A 20,384-nucleotide genomic window follows, 5' to 3' on the forward strand; every position below is an offset into this window, starting at 1 on the left:
CCTCTACAAGACATATGCCTTTCTTCAGCTCTTGGTCTCAGGTATAGAGCACTGGCTCTAATAGGAGGGTCACAGGTCTCTCAGCTCCTTCTACAGTAAACCCAGTTGATTTACATATACACCCAGAGCAGGAAATTTGATGATAGAGTATGAATTCCCAAGTAAAGGAGTTGGCACCCAAAAGAAAAAAAAAAGTCAAAAGGGGGACAAATGTTAGGATCAAGAACAGGGAGGCTAAGGGGATTCAAAGTGGAAGGGTGAGAGACTGGTTTGCTGGGTTGGCACCTGCTGTTAGAATTTCCTCAGAGTTCCCTGCCATTGCCCTGCGAGGAAAGGATGGAGAGCCGCCATTCTCCCTCATCCAGGAAGAGGTTTGAGGACCAGAAGAAAAGCAAAGATTGTGATGACCCCAAGATAGGTACAATGCAGTCAGCATTCTGGCCCCAACTGCTCTGTCCCTCCACCCCATGTGTGGTTTCTGGCGTGTGAGAGGGAGAAGAGAAAAATCAAGAGAGACAGGAGCCTCCAGCTAAGGAAGGAGAGATAAGAATGTTGCTAAGGCCGTTCAACCCAGGGAAGGGGCCTCCAATAGTGGCAAACTGAACGTGAAGCCTTGTGGTGGCTGCAGTGTGTGGATTCTCCCAGAAGCCCCAAAGGCCACCATCCAGGTCCAGTCACCTCTAACACTGTGGAGTCATGGAGAAAGATGCCTGCTTTGGACCAGAGAAAAGGATTTTGAGAAGCTGTGGAACCAGGGACCAGGGGATAGGGCTGAGTTGTGATATAGCTGCATTGTCACCCTTTTCCTCTCCAAAAGTAACCCCCAGAGTGTAGACCCCTGGAGACATACATGCTATACATTTTCTATTTCCATTCATTTCTTCTACTTCACTGCAGCTCATCACTTCCCTATGGGTTAACATAGAACCCATTACATTGCAAGAAGCAATGTAGCCACATGATTAAAGTTCCGATTCTAAAGTCTGATGACCAAGGTTTGAATCCAGATTGCAAAGTTCAAACCCAGAGTTAATAACTGTGTGACCTTGACACATTGCTTAACCTCCTTGTGCATTAGTTTCCTTCTGTATGTATGAAGGCATAGTACTAATATCAACCTCAGAGATTTCTGAGGGAGGATGGAATAGGCTAATGTGTACAAAGCACTTACAATAGCCTCAGCTCCCATTAAGCACTCAATAGGCAATATGTACAAGATTTTACTTGTTAAAATTGGTGACTCTTCAGCAAAAACAGCCACACAAAAGATAATTTCATTCACACAACAGACTGACAATGTGCCAGGAACTATGTAAGGAAGTAAGGATGTAAAAAATAATATAGCAGTAACGGAAACATTGACAGTTCGAACCCAGCCAGCACTCCGTGAGAGAAAGACCAGGCTGTCTGCTTCCATAAAGATTACAGCCAAGAAAACCCTATGGGGCAGTTCTACTTCATCACAGGGGGTCGATATGAGTCAGAACTGACTCAATGGCGCCTGATGATAACAACAATCCCCTTCTTAGATCTCTTATCATATGTTCTCATTTTACTCTTATTTTTGCAACACAGTGTTTGTCACAGTGTGTAAATTTATGTTTGTATGATTTTCTTTTTTTTTTTTTTTCCTTTAAGGTTCGTCTCTTATGCTAGACTATAAGCCATCTGAGGCCAGGGGTTGGGGTCTTTATACTGTTGTATTCCCAGTGTCCAACCAGCATCACATAGTAGATGCAGAATTGATCTTTGTTGAATGAATGAATAAATGATCCAAGAGAAACAACAAGGTATCACTTTCTAGAAGTTCTCATCAGAACCCAGCACAGTGATAGAGGCAGACTGTAAAAAACCCATTGCCATCGAGTCTAGGCAATTCTGACTCAAAGCCATCCTATAGGACCGAGTAGAACTGCCCCATAGAGTTTCCAAGGAGCACTTGGTGGATTCAGCCTGCGGACCTTTTGGTTAGCAGCCATAGCTCTTAACCACTATGCCACCAGGGTTTCCATAGAGGCAGGCAGTGAGTGTTAAATAAATATTTTACCTAACCCAGCAGTCAAGATGTGCTTTTTTAGGATAAACCACATGCTTCCCTGTGCTAAATAAAGCATTTCTCCAAATGAGAAAGTGGGATCCCTGGTATCTCACATTTAGATGGTTTTCTCTAAAACATGGCATCCTGTTATCCAAGCAGCTAACCCACCCTAATATTATTTAAATATGCAAGAGGAGTACATATATCTCTGAGTGGGAGATGGGGGAGGAATCTCTGTGAAATAAATGTGTCTTTCAGTATACATAAGTTGCTGTGTATTGATTTCCAAAAATCTTTTTGTGATTATCAGTTTGAAAGGGAAGGGGTCATCATGAAAGTAAATTTTCCGTTTACTTTGGTTAGGGGTTGTGAATAACAAATTGCCAAAGATAAATTTTCCTCTGTGCTTGATTTCTGTAAAACAGTTTCCATCTATTTTGCCCATCTTCACTGTCATGTCTGAGAGACACAGTGAGAAGGTTGAATCTAAGCCAATCGAGTCCAAGCTTTAGGACCAGTATCTCAGTCATCTAGTGCTGCTATAAGAGAAATACCACAGTGGGTGGCTTTAACAAACAGAAATTTATTTTCTCACAGTTTAGGAGGCTTGTTGTTGTTGTTAGGTACTGTTCAAGTCAGTTTTGACTCATAGTGACCCTAGATACAACAAAACGAAATACTGCCCAGTCCTGCACCATCCTCACAATCATTGCTATGTGTGAGCCCATTGTTGCAGCTACTGTGTCAATCCATATTCCTCTTTTTCACTGATCCTCTACTTTGCCAAGCATCACGTCCTTCTCCGGGGACTGGTCCTTCCCGAAAAGACATCCAAAGTACAAGAGATGAATTCTCGCCACCCTCGCTTCTAAGGAGTATTTCTTTCAAAACAGACGTGTTCGTTCTTCCAGCAGTCTGTGGTATATTCAGTATTCCTTGCCAATACTATAACTCAAATGCATCAATTCTTCTTCGGTCTTCCTTATTCATTGTCCAGCTTTTGCATGCATAGGAAGTGACTGAAAATAATGGCTTGGGTCAGGCACACCTTAGTCCTCAAAGATACATCTTTGCTTTTTAACACTTTAAAGAGGTCTTTTGCAGCAGATTTGCCCAATGCAATACATCCTTTTATTTCTTGACTACTACTTCCATGGGCATTCATTGTGGATCCAAGTAAAATAAAATCTTTGACAACATCAATCTTTTCTGTTTATCATGTTTATCATGATGTTGCTTATTGGTGAGGATTTTTGTTTTCTTTATGTTGAGGTGTAACCCATACTGAAGGCTGTAGTCTTTGATCTTCATCAGCAAGTGCTTTAAGTCCTCTTCACTTTTCAGCAAGCAAGGTTGCGTCATCTGCATATTGCAGGCTGTTAATGAGTCTTCCCCCAATCCTGATGCAAAGTTCTTCTTCATAGAGTCCAGGTTCTGGGATTAGTTGCTCAGCATACAGACTGAATAAGTAGGGTAAAGGATATAACCCTAATACACACCCTTTCTGTTTTTAAACCACGCAACATCCCCTTGTTCTCTTCAAACAACTGCCTCTTGGTCTATGTACAGGGTCCACATGAGCGCAGTTAAGTGTTATGGAATTCCAAGTCTTTGCAATGTTATCCATAATTTGTTCTGGTCCAAATTTTTGCATAGTCAATGAAACACAGGTAAAAATCTTTCTGGTATTCTCTGCTTTCAGCCAGGATCCACCCGACATTGGCAAAAGCTGTCCCTTGTTCCACATCCGCTTCTGAATCAGGACTGAACTTGCGGCTCCCTGTCAATGTACTGCTGTAACTGCTCCTGAATGATCCTCAGCAAAAGTTCACTTGTGTGTGATATTGTTCGATAATTTCCACATTCTGTTGGATCACCTTTCTTTGGAGCCAACACAAATAGGATCTCTTCCAATCAGTAGGCCAGGCAGCTGTCCTCCAAATTTCTTGGCATATATGAGTGAGTGCTTCTAGTGTTGCATCTGTTTGTTGAAAATCTCAGTTGCTATTCTATCAATTCCTGGAGACTTGTTGTTCACCTTCTTCCTGCAGTACATTGGTTCTTGATCATATGCTACCTCCTGAAATGGTTGAACGTTGACCAATTCTTTTTGTTACAGTGACTCTGTGTTTTCCTTCCATCTTCTTTGGATGCTTTCTGCTAGAAGTCCGAATTCAGGACTTAGGAGGCTAGAAATCTTAATTCAGAGTGCCGGCTCTAGGGAAAGTGTTTCTCTCTCTGTCAGCTCAGGAGGAAGGCCCTTAACTTCTGCCTCTGCTTCCTTGTTCCTTGAAGATCTCCATGTGCCTTGGCATTTATCTTACCCCATCTCTGCTTCTCTGGCTTGCTTGGTTAATCTCTTTTAATATCTCAAAAGAGATTTACTCAGGATACACCCTAAACTAATCCTGCCTCATTAACATAACAAAGACACCCCCTTACCAAGCAGAATTATAACCAGAGATATAGAGATTAGGATTTATAACACACATTTTGGGGGGACATAATTCAATCCATAACAACCAGCAAATGCTGAATTTATAATCATGTAGTCAGAACTCCCTGAATAATTGAACTAAAAAAGGACACCAGCATCTTGAATAATTGAAAAGTGTCTGCTGCACACAGTCAGCCTTCCCTAGCCCTGAAAAGTCTGTAGAGGATGGAACTGTTTTCACAGTGGACTATAGCAGCAAGCTTGTCAGGGCACTGGTACCAGACATTTAGGCTATTATGCTATCAGAAAGGTATGTGCCTACGATATCATAAGTATTGCTGCATACTTGTTGGGTCCTGCAGGTACAAGGAATGGCTACAGCTAAACGTGACCCAAATCAATGAAGGATGGAGGAAAGGGGATAGACAAGCACAGTGAGTGAGCAGAAGCAAGGTGTGTCCCACACTGGTAGCCAAAGCTGGAGAGTAAATCATAAATACCAGAGATTCAGAAGAGCCTTCCAATTTGGGGTTCTGGGCAAGATCGTGTCCTCAGGGCCCTCCTTCTGGCTGTCTTCTGCTTTTGTGAAGCTGTGAAGTTTGCAGAGGGAGCTTTTCAGAAAATATGTCATTCATTCATTCATCTATTCATTTGTTTATGCTTTATTGAGCATCTATCACTTAGGCTTTATTGAGCATAAAGCATAATCTTAACTAAGTATGTGTACTATATATATATATATATAAGATTTCATGGAACATATTTATACTGAAAAATTATTCACTGTCTGAAATTCAAAATAAACTGGTCATCTTGTATTTTTAGTTGCTAAATCTGTCAACCCCATTTGGGTCCATTTGATCAGGGAATTCCAGGCACCTGAATATATATATATATATATATATATATATATATATATATATATATCCCATTAAGATTATGTATATAGTATAATCTTCAATAATAGCTAAATCTGTCAACCCCATTTGGGTCCATTTGATCAGGGAATTCCAGGCACCTGAATATATATATATATATATCCCATTAAGATTATGTATATAGTATAATCTTCAATAATAATAATGGCCATCATTTACTGAGTACTTTCTAGGTGCCAGACACTGTGCTAAGTGAAGGTAGTTTGTATAATTCACTGCTACAAGAGAAATTGAGGCTTAACATGTTAAGTAGCTAGCCCATGATTATATATCCAGGAAATAGCAGAATTGGTGTTGGGGCCCAGGTCTTTCTGACTACCAAGTCTATCCCTACATCACAATACCCTACCTCCCTCTTGAAGCTGTTGCTGCGATAGCTAGCAGATGATTAGAAGTTGGGTGGGAGAGAGAGAAGGAGAAAGAAGGAAAGGAGGCAGGGAAAGGAGGGAGGAAGAAGTTCGGAAGGATGTTTTGAACACAACTAGACTGGAGAAGACCAGAGAAGCCCTGAGCACATTGTGTGCCACTGGAACACAGGAATGATCTATATTTCTCTTTTCATGTTTTGCCATTTGTATTCAGAGAGAGCATTCACTCAACACTAGAAAGAAGATGGTCTAGTTTTTTGTTTCTTTGTTCATATGTTTTTAATAATCATAACGAGTCTTGAAATTAACAGTCTTAATAAGTTCAGGAGGGTAATTCACACATTAGTTCTGACGAGCTCTGTCTTCGTAAGAAGTCTTGTCTTGGTGGGAACCACCACATGTCTGTCAGTTTGTCGTACTATAGTAGGCTGCTTTTGCTTTGATGCTGGAAGCTATGCCACTGGTGTTTCAAATACCAGCAGAGTCATCCTTCGTGGTCAGGTTTCAGAGGAGCTTCCAGACTAATACAGGCAAAGAAGAGGGACCTGGTGATCTATTTCTAAAAAAACTGGCCAGTAAAAATCTTATGAATAGCAGTGGAACATTATCTGATGTAGTGCTGGAAGATGAGCCCCTCAGGTTGGAAGGCACTCCAAATATGACTGGGAAAGAGCTACCTCCTCAAAGTAGAGTCTACCTTAATGACATGGATGGAGTCAAGCTTTCAGGACCTTCATTTGCTGATGTGACAAGACTCAAAATAAGAAGAAACAGCTGCACACATCTATTCAGAATATGGAATGTATGAAGTCTGAGTCTAGGAAAATTGGAAGTTGTCAAATATCAAATGGAACATATAAAGACCAATATCCTAGGCATTAGTGGACTGAAATGGACTGATATTGGTCATTTTGAGTCAGGCAATAATATAGTCTATATGTCAGGAACGACAAATTGAAGAGGAATGGCTTGGCATTCATCATCAAAAAGAACATTTCAAGATCTATACTGAAGTACAATGGTGTCAATGATAGAATAATACCCATACGTCTTGGAAACCCTGGTGGCGTAGTGGTTAAGAGCTATATCTGCTAACCAAAAGGCTGGCAGTTCGAATCCAGTAGGCACTTCTTGAAAACTCTATGGGACAGTTCTACTTTGTCCTATAGAGTTGCTATGAGTCGGAATCGACTTGAAGGCAACAGGCTTACAAGGAAGACCAGTTAAGATCTCTTAGTTATCTAGCTGCTTTAACAGAAAAACCACAAGTGGATGGCTTTAACAAACAGAAATTTATTCTCTCACAGCCTAGAAGGCTAGAAGTCTAAATTCAGGACACTAGCTCCAGGGGAAGGCTCTCTCTCTTTGTTGGTTTTGGGGGAAGGTCCTTGTCATCAATCTTACCAGGTCTAGGAGCTTACCTGTGAAGAAACCCCAGGTCAAAAGGACACGCTGTGCTCCCTGCTCTGCTTTCTTGGTGGTATTACATCCTTATGTGGCTCTGCTCACTTCTTTTATATCTCAAAAGAGATTGGCTTAAAACACAGTCTAATCTTGCAGATTGAGTATTGCCTCATTAACATAACTGCTGCTAATCCCATCTCATTAACATCATAAAGATAGGATTTACAACATATTGGAAAATCACAAAATAGTGGACAATCACACAATACTGGGAATCATGGCCTTGTCAAATTAGTACACACATTTTTTGGGGACACAATTTAATCCATAACATATGGCTATTATTCGAATTCACACACCAACCACTAATGCCAAAGATGAAGAAATTGAAGATTTTTACCAACATCTGCGGCCTGAAATTGATCAAACATGCAATCAAGATGCATTGATAATTACTGGTGATCTGAATGCAAAAGTTAGAAACAAAGAAGGCCTTATAATTGCAAAATATGGCCTTGGTGATAGAAATGATGCTGGAGATGTCATGATAGAATTTTGTAAGACCTCTGACTTCTTCATTGCAAGTACCTTTTTTCAACAACTTAAACTGTGACTGTGCACCTGGACCTCACCTGATAGAAAACATAGGAATCAAATCAACTACATCTGTGGAAAAAGAGAATGGAAAAGCTCAATGTTATCAGTCACAACAAGGCAAGGGGCCAACTGCAGAACAGACCATCAATTGCTCACATGCAAGTTCAAGCTGAAGTTGAATAAAAACCAAAAAATCCACAAGAACCAAAATTTGTCCTTGGGTATATCCCACCTGAATAGGTTTCATGCATTGAACACTAATGACCAGAGATCAGAACAGTTGTGGGATGACATCAAGGACATCATATACAAGGAAAGCAAAAGGTCATTAAAAAGACAGGAAAAAAGCTCCTAAAAATTAAACACTTTTGCTTATCAAAAAACTTCACCAAAAGGGAAACTACAGATGGGAAAATTTCTGGCTACACCATATCCAACAAGGGTCTAATCTCAAAAATCTATAGAATATTTCAACACCTCAACAACAAAAAGACATATACTCCAATTAAAAAATGGGCAAAGGATACAAACAGACATTTCACCAAAAAAGACGTTCAAGTGGCTAACAGACACATAAGGAAATGCTCTCAATCACTAGCCATTAGAGAAATGCAAATCAAAACTACAAAGAGGTTCTATCTCACCCCAACATTACTAGCATTAATAATAAAAAAAAAAAAAAAACAGAAAATAACAAATGTTAGAGAGGTTTCAGGGAGATTGAAACTCTGCACTGATGGTAGGAATGTAAAATGGTACAACCACTATGGAAAATGACATGGCACGTCCTTAAAAAGTTAGAAATAGAAATACCATGCAATCCAGCAAACCCGTTCCTGGGAGTATATCCTAGAGAAATAAGACCCATCACATGAATAGACACATGCACACCCCTGTTCACTGCAGCGTTATTCACAACAGCTAAAAATGGAAACAACCTAAGCACCCGTCAATAGATGAATGGATAAACAAATTATGGCACATACATACAATGGAATACTACACAATGATAAATAACAATGATGAATCCGCAAAATATCTCACAACGTGGATGAACCTGTAGGGTATTATGCTGAGTGAAATAAATCAATCACAAAAAGTACAAATATTGTATAAGACCGGTATTTTAAAAACCCAAGAAAAGGTTTACCACACTGTAAAAAAACAATCTTCGATGGTTAAATGGGAGGGGAGATATGGGAAGGGGAAATCACTAGATAGTAGTCAAGGGTTAACTTTGGTTAAGGGAAAGACAACGTACAATATTGGGGATGTTAGCACAACTTGAACAAGGCAAAGTCATAGAAATTTCCTAGACACAACCAAACACCTTGAGGAACTTAGTTACTGCAGCTGAGCGCTGGGGACCATGGTCTTCGGGGACAACTAGGTCAATTGGCATAACATAGTTCATAAAGAAAATGTTCTGCATTCTACTTTGGTGAGTAGCATCTGGGGTCTTAAAAGCTTGCCAAAAGCAAACTAAGATACATCTATTGGTCCCACCCCATGCAGAGCAAAGGAGAATGAAGAAAACCAATGAAACAAGGAGAATATTAGTCCAAAGGACTAATGGACCACGTGAACTACAGCCTCCACTAGCCTGAGCCTAGAAGAACTAGATGGTGCCTGGCAACCACCATGGACCATTCTGACCAGGATCACAATAGAGGGTCCTGGAGAGAGTGGGATAAAAATGTACAACAAAATTCAAATTCACAAAAAAAACCTGACTTACTGGTCTGACAAAGAATGGAGGAACCCCAAGACTACGGCCCCTGGAAACTCTGCTAACTCAGAACTGAAGCCACTCCTGACCCAAGCCGTGATATTTTTAACTGCTTCATATACATGGGTCAACTGAACTATGAATAAGGAAGACCTTTTTAAGAAGAATTGATGCCTTTGAATTACGGTGTTGTCAAAGAATACCAAATAAACCATGGACTGTCAGAAGAACAAGCAAATCTGTCTTGGACAAAGTACAGCCAGAGTGCTCCTTGGAAGTAAGGATGGCGAGACTTTGTCACACATACTTTGGACATGTTTTCAGGAGGAACCAGTCCCCAGAGAAGGATATCATCCTTGGTAAGGTAAAGGGTCTTTGAAAAAGAGGAAGACCCTCAAGAAGATGGACTGACACAGTGACTGCAACAATGGGCTCAAACATAGCAACAATTGTGAGAATGGTGCAGGATAGGGCAGTGTTTCGTTCTGTTGTACATAGAGTCACTATGAATTGGAGCTGACTCAACAGCATCTAACAACAACAACTTGGTGGGAAACCAAAAACCAGCTGTTATCAAGTTGATTCTGTCTCATGGCGACCCCATGTGTTTCAGCATAGAACTGCACTCCATAGTGTTTTTAATGACTATGACCTTTCGGCGGTAGATCATCTTGGTGGGAAGGATACTCCTTATCCTCTACACGGAAGTAGTTTCATAGTTCCTGTGCTGTAGAGTAATTCTGAGTTTGCATACCTAGAGACAGATGGCTCTGGAAAGCCATGCCCCTGGGGCCATTTATAGAAATGCACCAGAAGTCTTGGATGAAGGTGATAATTCCACTCTGTGGCTCAGGAGCTCCTGACCTGGAACCATCTTGGCTTTCCTGAAGACCCAAGGACATTCCTGCTGAAAATTGATGTGTGGGTGGTCCAGCTAAGCCTGAACAGAAGGAGAAGGCCCAGGGTCTATTTCTGGCTACTTAAACTCAACTACATTTATGAGGCCTACCACCTGCCAAGTGCTTTGATTCTTTCACGTGTTATTTCGCTTTACCCTCACAACCACTCCAGGAGGCTGGGGTATTTTTCACATTTACCTCAAAGAGGTAAAGTGTCTCGTGCATGGTCAGACAACTTTTAAGTAGGAAAGCCAAAAACTTCTCACATCCAGCATTTTTTCTATGTCATAGACTGAGAAACCCATTAAGCTATTGCATCAACATTTAAATTTCCCTTAGACTGGGACTCTGAGTAGCTTGTTCTAGTATCTACCACCTTAGCTCAGATCAAGTTGGAGGGGAAGAAAACAAGAGGCCCACATTCGGTGAACTCCAAGGCCCATGGAAATTGCAAGTGAAAATTTAGTTAAAAAAGCATTATGTGCTTTAACTGGGGTCTGGAGAGCAGGTTCACCCTAACAAGTGTCTGAATGGAGGGTCCCCCTTCTCTCCCTCCCCTGCGCTCCTTGGAGCTCTATTAGGGGCAAGTGTGCATGTCTGAGCCCCAAGCTCTTCTGACCCAAATAGCCACCTGAAGAAGCCCATGCAGGTCCCAGAGATGGACTGGGGCAAGGATTGCTAGAAAGTATAGAGGATGCCCAGTTAAATTTGAATTTCAAATAAATAACAAATAATTTTTAGTATTATGTCTTTAAGATTTCATGAAACATACCAAAAAAATTATTCACTGTTTATCTGAAATGCAAAAACCTGGCAACACCAGCTGGGTCCCTTTGATCAGGGAATTCCAGGCACCTGGGTATCCAGAGGCTAAACTGTAAGAAGACAGGTGGGTGGGGTGAGCCCTGGGTATGCAGAATCCCTTGGTCCCCCAAACCTCATGGGAAGGTACCCTCTAAAGCTCAGGGCCTAGGGTGGGAACCACTCTTGCCCAGGTCTAAGGCAGTACCTGGTAGCAGGTGGCATGGGAGGGAACACATGAGAATACCAGAGCTTAAATTTTAGAATAAAGAGACCTGAGTTTGCATGTGAATTCTACCACATGCCTGGGACAAGTCACTTAATCTCTGTGCCTCAGTTAGCTGGAGTGTTTGTAAAATGGAGGATTACATACATTGTCATTTGTAAGAAACCTAGCCCCATGTCCAACACATAGTAGGTTTTAATACTAACCAGTAACCGATTGCTGTGGACTTGATTCCAACCCATGGCAATCCCATGTGTATCAGAGTAGAACTGAGTGCAAGGAGTCAGAAGATGTGCCTAATCTTTCCAAAGCCAAAAACACAAGGCAGTAGGGTAGACCTGTTCTCAATGGCTACTTGGAAGTAGATTGCCAGGCCTGTCTTTCAAGGCACCTCTGGGTGGACCCAAACCTCTAACCTTCCAGTTTGCAGCTGAGTACATTAATCATCCGTACCACCCAGGGACTCCAGGTTTTAATACTAGCAGCTTTTATCAACACATTGAAAAAAAGAGAATCTATACTATGAAATTGCTTTGAGTTTTTATGCCTTCTGTTTTTTGTTATCGAACTGATTTGCCTCTGCTAAACTAGGAGAAGGAAGTTGGCTTGTTTGGTTTGCTCGTATCTGGGTAGGAGAGGGCTCAGTGGTAATGGCAGGTCAAGCTAGGGAAGGAGAAGGGAGGGAGAAGGAGCAAAGCAGCCACTCTACCTGCCCAGAGGTGCTAATGAGGTAGTTATTAATTCACATATTTGTTCTTCCTTCTTGGAGGATTTAATTCCAGTGATTGTACTCAGAGCTACAGGGTACATAAAAAAGGGGCCCAGGCAAGGTCACCCTGCGGCAAAGTGCTGAGTGTTGGAGCAAAGATATAAATGAACTTGGAACCTCATGAAAGCTTCAGACTCCTTTCTTGATTTCACTGTCTCATTCCTAACCACCGCCCTGTGGAATTTGACTCAGGGTGTCTCCCTACTTAAAAGTCAAGAGTTAGTGGGGGCGGGGTATGAGGGAAAACTGGCTTAAGGCCAAATTGAGCAGCTTCCTTTTTAACTGGGGTGATTTAGTGGAAGTAGAATTGTTTGAACTCTGAGGAAGGCATTAGGGTTCCTTTCTTCACAGATTAAAGCGGGGTTTAAAATGACTAGGGATTGAGGCAATGGCAGGGTTAGTGGAAGGTTTGAATTGCCTTTAGCGCCAGGGTGGGTCTGCAGTAGCACCAGAAGGTAGGAAGGGAATCCAGGAAGAGAGCTTCCGAAGAGGGGGTTACCTGGAGTGCAAGTGGAAATCTGTCCATTGATGTTATAACACTTCCACCAGCCCCTTCTGCACCTCTGAGTGTCTTTCAAAATCAAGTTCAGAGCCTCTGCCCTTGAAAGTCCACTGTATTGATGGCTTCTTTTTCTTTAAGTCAAGGCACAGATTTGAGAGTCTAACTTCAGAAAAAGTGGAGTTTTCTCCTCCTTTCTTCTCCCTTCAAATTACACTCCTCCTAGAACAAGGGGTTCCTCTTTTCCTTTTAAGTTACGATAACAAAGAAATTATACTGAAGCAATAAAATGTAGCTACCTCAACCAATAAAAACCAAGAGTTATCAGAACCTACCACCACCTGCAGAGACACCTGTTTTGCTTGCCTGGCGGTGACATTGAGGCATTCTTGCACCCACTCAGGCACATTAGGACCTTGAGAAATGAGTCCCTTAGACAAATATACAGCTTGTCAGTCTGAATGATTTCCGAAGTCAAGTAATTAAGCACTCACTAAACAACAAGGAGTTCCTGGGTGGTGCAAGAGATTAAACAATCGGCTGCTAAGTGAAAGGTTGGAGGTTCCAGCCTACCCAGAGGAACCTGATCTACTTCTGAAAACTCAGCCCTGAAAGTGCTATGGAGCACAGTTTTCTTGTGACATATATGGGATCGCCATGAGTTAGGATCAACTCAAGGACAACTGTTTAGGTGTAACAAAATAAGAAACATACAAATGACCAATTCAGTGCAGGTTTATTGAGGGCCTACTAGGGAAGCTGGTAGCATAATAATTAAGCACATGAACTCTGAACTCATTGCCTGTGTCTGTATCTGGACTCCACTACCTGTTAGTTGTATGACCTTAAGGAAGTTTACTTTAATTCCTCTGAGTCTGTTGTTGTTGTTAGTTGTCGTTGAGTCGTTTCCAACTCATGACGACCCCATGTGTGCAGAGTAGAACTGTTAGCTTCTTCATAACTTGGATTATGAGAGGGCTACTTTATAGGCTTGTTGTGAGAACTAATTGAAATAAAAAAAAATACATGCCAATTATCCCCCGTAGTGCCTGGCACAGAATGATTGTTCGATAAGTCAGTCAGGGGATGCAAAGGTGATATGGTCTAAAATACAACTATTGGTCTCCTCATCCAGAACACAAAAGAAAAAGAAACTAACGACTCAGAGGAGAAAGTAGTCTACAGAACTAACAGTCTACATACACCACAGCCTCAACTACCCTGAGGCCAGAGGAACTAGATGGTGCCTGGCTACCACTATCAACCATTCTGATGATTTAGAAAGAGATTAACAAAGGCCTAGAAATAGGACTGAAGAAATTATTACTACTTTAAAATATAAAGCTAAAGAGGAAAGATATCTTACCCAATACTTTGGTGACTTGATGGGTCAGTTTGATCACATCCAAGGTTGGATGCTTACTATCAATCAGTCAGAAACCAGGAAATCCAGATCCTGGGCTCCAGCAAGAGGAACATGTTACATGTGTTCAGTATCATCCTTCAAGTCAACAGCTACTTGTAGCTGGGACAGCAGAAGACACCAGATGTCCCACAACAGGGGCCCAACCTCTAAGGCCCTGAGTGCGAGGAGTCAGACGATGCTCCCGGTAATTCCGGGTTAGGGTGGGTGCACTGGTTGTTCCCTCCTCTTACCAAATTAGACTCTGAGATGCAGGACCTGACAAGGGGACACGCCTACTCCTGAACGGCAGCAGCAGAAACATCCTGGCGCTAATTAAAAACAGAGAATTTAGCTAAAGTAGAAGTAAACATTACCCAGTGAATCGCTTTGTCGTGCCAATACCATACTTCTCCGCTGCCTTCATTTGCTTAATTAGTCTCTCAATGTGCTGTTGTCAACTAGGCAATATATGCAAACTGCATCTCTAACTCGCCTGCTCTTCAGTCTTTGAAAGAGGAAGGAGTTTATAACAAGTCTACAAGACACTTACAAAATGAAAGTTTCATTTCCCGTGCATAAGGTGCCAAGACCTTTCTTCAATAACCCAGCAGTGCTTTATTTCTCAGCTGGTGGAATTTCAAATTAGTCGAAACTTCCGTGGTGGTTTCTTACAGACCTCCTTGGTTACAGAGGAAAGAACTCCACCCGACTCCCCCTATCAGGGTGTTTTTACTTCTCCTTTTATTGCTAAGCTTGCATATACTTTCTTGGCACAGTTTTTAAAAGACTATAAATTAGCACCTTCTTTCTTGATTCCCTCATGGTTCACATCTGCTGCATTTTTAGTAAGAATGAATTAAAATCCCCATTCAATGAAACTATCATAATCAGAAAAGCCCATAACCAGAATGCTAACATACCGGCCTTCATTCTTTTCTTATGATTATATTTATGAAATATTTCATACTTACAACGAGATGCTATTTATAAAATTTTATAGCATGCTAAACAGTATATACCATATTTTACGCAAATAATGCACACCTTCTACGTTTGTTTGTCAATCGTGTCCTTCCCCTGAAAGGTATTTTCTTAAGCGCGCTACACTATTTTTTTTTTTTACAGCAACATGTAAAAAAATTTTGGCATAGCAGCACTTATGAAAATATCTTGCAAGGGGAGGGTGCGGTTGGCAAATGTAGAAGGCGGTCGTTATTTGTGCAAAAATACCAGAATACCGTTTGTGGTTACACATGTAAGTAGTTAAATATTAAAACATGTTTGGAAATGATTGACATCACCTTTAGTACTTGAGTGGATGTTCAATCTGGGATAATTTTAGTAGTCAGGTTGTAAACATGATCTGTCACACACACACTAACATGTACACATGTGTATTCTCTTGCTCAATTTTGGTATGTATATGAACAAGTCATTCTGGAGTTTTATTTACTAGTCTAAAGAATGTCTTAGAAGACATTTAATTTTTCCTTTAAAAAAAAAAGAAGGCAGAGCAAATGAGAGCTTGTCTGCATGGTGAGGGGATTAATGACCTCACTTTTCGGGGACCTTTGACTGCTTTCCAGTAGCTGCCCTCCTAGCTCCATTTTTGAGACAAGCTCAGGCTTGGCTCGAGGCCAGTGTGACAATCAAGGCCTGAGAAGTCTCTTCTTTCAGAGATTATTTCTCAGGTTTCTTTGTTTTCTTGGTGGATGGAGGAGGGGCCAGGAGGGGCAGGGAGTTGGGGGGCAGCGCGGGCCAGGCAGTAGTTTCTAAACTCAAACAGGATGTCCTGCTGCTGTCCCAGCTCACATTGGCTGGGCAGCCCAAGCAGGGTGGCTTAAATTAATCTAAGGAATCTGGGCCGCTCTGGCTGATTCCTTTGAGAGACTCCATCCAAGCCTCAAGAAGCACCCCTGACTCTGGCAGCCCAGCCAAGGTAGCTTCTAAGAACAATACGCTCAGGAAAAAAGGAAAGGAAAAAAAACTATCAGGTTCAAACATGTGCCTTTAAACTGCTCTGCGCCAGACACCAAAATGAGTCTTTTATAAGCTTCCAAGGAGACAATTTAGCAAAGTGGGGACAAGTGAAAAAAATCAGATGATCATTTCAGCATTGGAAGCAGCAGAAAGAAGGGAGCATTATCAGAAAGGGAGCCCTTTGCCATCAGGGAGGGGTAAAAGGGACCAGATGGTCCTCACCCCCGGCTAACCAGAGGGCCTGCCCAGCCCCTTCACCCCGCCCTCCTTGAAATTCAAAATTAGTGCATCACTCAGATCCTGCCAGATTTATACTGCTTTGGGGGCTGGGGCACCAGCACCGAATGTCTTTGAAATTCTGCTTGGGTTCTAAATGAAAAATCGTTCTGCCTTAAAAGGCCAAATGGAAGTTTGGTAGAAGCATGTGCCTTCCCTGCAGGTTCAAAAGAGAAATTAATATCCTCGCCCTCTCTCTGTGCATTCGTATTTTCTTTTTTTCAAGGGAAAAGAGAAATTATGATAGGAAGGCATCCTATAAAAACAAGGCATTCCAGAATAATAGTATCATTTCTCTTTAGCAGCAAGTCTTTCTATATGTTCTTTAACACAGAAAAATCTCATTTACTTTTAAGCAGAGTACAAGGTTGCCTTCCTTTAACAACAACAAAAATCTGTATTTTTCATAGGGTGTCATCGTCATTATTTGCTCCCATTTCATTTTAAAACATTCACTTGTGTTAAAGTTAACATGGCAAATGTCTGAAATAATGCACACAGTCACAGGAGCAAGCAGGGGAGCCAGGATTCAAACGCAGGCCATCCAGTCTCCCGGGATATTACATACCCTTCTCATGGAGAAGGAGCAATAGTGTGTAAGGGGAAGAATTGAAATCATACGGATATGTACATTTTGAGGTTCCTTCAGGACATCAAGGAGCCCTGGTGGCACAGTGGTTAAGTGCTCAGGTGCTAACTAAAAGGTTGGCTGTTTGAACCCACCAGCCACTAAGCAAGAGAAAGATGTGGCAATCTGGTTCCATAAAGATTAAAAAAAACTAAACCTATTGCCATCAAGTTGATTCTGACTCTGCTACTATTTCTACTGTCAAGGCAAAGGTGGCTAATAAATAGCCGAGAAAATAGGTCTGGCAGTCAGAGGAAAGAGTCATTCATTCAACAAATATTTCTTGAGCGCTTATTCTGTGCCTGGCATTGTCCCCTAGCTGGAGTTATGACATTGTCAACATATTTACTGACTGGGCACCCACGATGTATGTATATCAAATTTTAGTAAAGCAAAGAATTTTCATCCCACAACTGAACAAATACCCTTTAAATAACTTGAAGATAACTATTTTTTTTTAAACAAGTAATTCACCCACTAAGCTCCTGTTTTTATAATTTCAGAATAACCCTTATTGGCTTTTTGTAATACAAGGCACCCTATAAACACATTAAAAAAAAAAAAATCAGTCAGGAAGAAAGAGTTGATTTTACTGTTATTGATCCACTTGGCGCAGGGGGCGGACTCAGAAAAAAGAAAAATACATCTCAGTCAGGTGTGTTGATAGAGTCTCACGGGAAGGCAGCAGTAATGAAGGGATACACACAGGTAAGTAGAATGCAGCTCTCCCTCAGGAAAAGGGGAAAATCAACCCCGAAGTTCAAGAACATTGGTAGGACAGGGAGAATGCCCAAATTTTACCCTGCCTTGGTCTGTAGGCCGAGGACCCCTTTAGCAACCTCTCAGACTCAGTCGGACCATCTGTCTGCACAGCCAGGCACACAATTCACAAGCCCACCCAAGACTTTGGGGACTGGCTGGAGCACCCATGGGGTTTCTTTCATTCATATCAGTCCCAACTGCAGCTGCCCACTCCCACCCAGAAAACATGGCTTTTTAGTGAAACCCACTCCAGTTCAGCCAAGTAATGGGGAAGGCAACATCAGAACCCTGATCTGCTCTGACAGCGCGGCTCTCCTGCATTGTCTTTCTGGGCCAAATGACCAGGATATATGTGCGTACCGCATTATTATAACATGAGATTCCCTGCCCAGAAAAACAACTGTCGAGACAGCCTATGTCTTGAACTTAAACAGCACCTTGTGCTAAGTGACTCAGCTGACTTTCAAATATTATTTCATTAAATCTTCACAGATTTCTATATGGAAAATATTGTTCAACTGTTGCCTGAAAATCAAGGCATTCCTCTAGATATAAACCTTCACTGAGACCATTTACTGACGTCTTCACCCACTGGAGAGTCAAGGCATCATTTTCTTGTCAAGCAAACCCTACAGTGGTATCATTTTCACTTGGGAATCAGTGGATCCTCAACAGGAACTCTTGGCACATACAGTCCGGTCTTGCCTCTCCCAGCTCCCTCCGTAGTTTTTCTCACCATCAACTGTTTTCCAGAACTGTTCCAGATGACTGCCACAAGCACCGAGGGGCCACGTAGCATAATAGTTATGGACATGGGCTTGGAGATAAACTCATTTACTGTGTGCACTTCAGAAAATTTCCTAAGCTCTGTGAGCCTTAGTTTCCTGATCTATAAAATAACAATAACAATAGTACTTATCAATATGCTTGTGAGAATTAATACATACAAAGTGCTAAGCAACATGCCAAGCACATGGTAAGCACTCCACAAATATCGATTAGATCTCTGTCTATCCACACACGTCTGAAGCAAATAGAGTAGAATATTGTCTGCTATAGTGCTGGCAGATGAGCCCCTGAGGTTGGAGGACACTACATAATAGCCACCATCATAGACTCAGACATACCAAGGATCATGAAGATGGTGCAGTACCAGGTAACATTTAGTTCTGTTATACATAAGGTCATCATGAATTAGAGTCAACTTGATGGCAACTAACAATGACAACTTATCAGAAATAAAATAATTATCCGACTGCCAATCCTAACTGTGTACAACTGTATTGCTGGCACTTATTTTTCTGAGGCACTCACATAACAGAGCTCTTAGAGGGCCCTCATAGACAACAAAAGATCTTCTAAACAGTCATTTCCTTCACATTTCTGCTCAAGGTTCCTCCTGCTACTGGTCTCCTTTCTTCTCCAGGAAGCTGCTCAATGTAGAGCCACACCTGCACAGGCTGGGGAGCAGAGTGGGCAGAGCACAGACTCAGGCCCAACAGTCCTGTGCTCATGATAAAGACAGTGAAGTATAGTGGACCCTGCACATAAGCTGTGTGACCTTGGCTAAGTAGACTAACCTCTCTGAGCCCCAGTTCTCTCATGAGATAAAAATATGGATAATAAATTACCTATCTAACTGGGTTGCCTCAATGATCAAATGAGATCGTGCACGTCAACACTTAGAACAGTGCCTGGCACGCAGTGTGTGTTCAGTAAATGTTAGCCACGATTATAATTATCATAGCTCTGCCATTTAAGATCTGTGAACGATGGGCAGGCTACTTAAATCCTCTGAGGCTCAGTTTCCTCGTCTTAGTCCATCTGAAGAATGACATAGCAAGCACTCAGCAATTGATATCTGCTATTTTTTTTAATTATGATAATTACTACCAAGATTATTATATCTAATGTGAAATGAGGAAGAGTGGTCACAGCAACTAAGTTGACTTTCCAACACTGATCCCTTGTTGTTGTTGTTGTTAGATGCCGTCGAGTCGGCTCAGACTCATCATAACCTTACACTGCCCTGTCCTAGGCCATCCTCACAATCGTTGTTATGTTTGAGCCCATTGTTGCAGCCACTGTGTCAATCCATCTCCTTGAAGGTTTTTCTCTTTTTAGCTGACCCTGTACTCTACCAATCATGATATCTTTCTTCAGGGACCTGCTTTTCCTGATAATATGTACAAAGTAAGTGAGACATTGATTCCTTAGAACCAAATAGTCCTTACACAAACATGGACTGATCTACATATATAGATTCTCCTCCAGGTTCCATATTCAAATGAAAGAAAATGTGTATTACATAATTTCCTAGGCAACTCAAAAACTAAAACAAAGCAAAGCCACATCTACAAGTCTTGGGGAGAGACCTACTTCCAAATTTTACTAAATAATGACCACATCCCAGGAAGGATTTTAAATCAAACCAATACAAAAAAAATAAATAAATAATAGGATAACCTTTTGTGGTTTTCCCAGCCCTTCTGTGCACAGCATCATATTTGATTCCCATAGCAACCCTGTGACATAGATAGGGGAAGGATCACTATACCCTATTTGCAGGTGAGGAAACTGGGAATTAAAATAGTCAATGTCCTGCCCCAGTGATAGAATCAGAATTAG

At 41.5% G+C, this 20,384-nt stretch overlaps 1 long non-coding RNA gene across 3 annotated transcripts in view; it reads right to left on the reverse strand.

Moving 5' to 3' along the window:
- LOC126082927 (uncharacterized) overlaps nt 1-20,384 on the reverse strand; it is a 178,650-nt gene that overhangs the window by 109,732 nt on the left and 48,534 nt on the right. Inside the window, exons 1-2 of one of the 3 annotated variants that reach the window (XR_007518684.1) lie at nt 14,072-14,508; nt 4,976-5,065 (exon numbers count right to left, since the gene is read on the reverse strand). The exons of the other annotated variants lie outside the window; for them this stretch is intronic. This is a non-coding gene — a long non-coding RNA (uncharacterized LOC126082927). Of the gene's footprint in view, nt 1-4,975; nt 5,066-14,071; nt 14,509-20,384 lie in introns of those variants that run through there. 3 annotated transcript variants of the gene reach the window in all.

The sequence above is a fragment of the Elephas maximus genome, chromosome 9, assembly GCF_024166365.1.
Source record: "Elephas maximus indicus isolate mEleMax1 chromosome 9, mEleMax1 primary haplotype, whole genome shotgun sequence".
Lineage (NCBI taxonomy): Eukaryota > Metazoa > Chordata > Mammalia > Proboscidea > Elephantidae > Elephas > Elephas maximus.